This window comes from Trachymyrmex cornetzi, unplaced genomic scaffold (genome assembly GCF_001594075.2).
Source record: "Trachymyrmex cornetzi isolate Tcor2-1 unplaced genomic scaffold, Tcor1.1 scaffold596, whole genome shotgun sequence".
Taxonomy (NCBI): domain Eukaryota; kingdom Metazoa; phylum Arthropoda; class Insecta; order Hymenoptera; family Formicidae; genus Trachymyrmex; species Trachymyrmex cornetzi.
The window spans coordinates 51,914-53,255 of record NW_017299910.1 but is presented as its reverse complement, the minus strand read 5'-3'; positions in this window follow the sequence as shown (position 1 = coordinate 53,255).

Below are 1,342 nucleotides of genomic sequence, written 5' to 3'. Positions count from 1 at the left end.
CGTTATGATCATTTTTTACGAAGTTACATTCTTCTGAATTTTGACCTATTTTTGAGGTGGACTTAAGTGATCCTTTAATTTTTTTGCGTAGTGTATATTTGCAACAAGCGTAAACGGACTGCTTATAAAAAATCGCGTCTTCGATAACGCATACGTCTTAACGCTTAAGTTTTGCATTGTGGATTACAGTCTTTAAAATTACTTAAAGACTACGGTTTTACGACTTACAGCTTACGGTTTAAAGACAATGGTTTATCCTTAAAGCGAGGTTGTGGACCCAGCCTGACACATACAAGAACGTAAGGCTGTAACCCGCAAGCAGTAAGTGAATTGACCAATCACAGTAGAGACCGTAATGCTGAATTCACACTGCATCCGATTTGTGTCGTACGACGTTCTGCAAGCAATCAGAAAACAGAATTCCGATGATACGAAGCAAAATCCATCGGAATCCTGTTTTCTGATTGGTTGCAGAGCGTCGTACGACGCACATCGGATTCAGTGTGAATCCAGTATAAGGCCAGTAGCGAATCCAATGTTACGATTTCCTTAGGCCTGTTCTATAATATAGTCGTAAGCGGTAAGCCGTAAAAAATTAACCAATCATAGTCGATTATTCTTCTCACATTTAACTGTAATTGGCCAATTTCTTACGGCTAACGACTTGCGACCCTATTGTAGAACAGGCATTACTGATTATTACGTCTTACGGACTTACATTTTTCCATGTGCTCACGGCTTTAGTGTTTCTATGTGTCAAGGCCTTAAGACATTATATTTAAGATGGTTTTAAAATAAAAACGGACTATGAATACCATCCCATATTTCGCGATTCACAATTGGTAGACTGCGCACTGAGAGACGACACGGAGCAAAAGTAGGCGTGGTTTGGCTAAACTGAACACACCATGTAATCCTTCCATCCACCATGGATGGTGCTCAACGCGTTATTTTGAAAATGATGATTGAACAATGTGACCGGCTTCAAACGCGCAATTGAGTTCATATCATTATATATTGTTTTATTTCGTATTCTGTTTGTTGTTACTTACCGCATAAACGGCATTTTCGATCGGAGCCATTCTCACGCGAAGAAGAATTCTCACGCGAAGAATTCTCACGCAAAGAAAAAATGGCCGACTCAGACGACGTGTAAGTAAATAAATATTTGAAGAAAATTTATTATTATAAAAAAATTTAATTATGCTAAAGTTATTTTTCATTATTTTTTTTAAGCTCAATGTCAGACGACGCTAAGGATTTAAACTTTGTGACCCTAAGGACTGAGCTTGACAATATGAAAAAAATCATGGCTCAGTTCTCAGGGTCGCAGCCGCTCGGG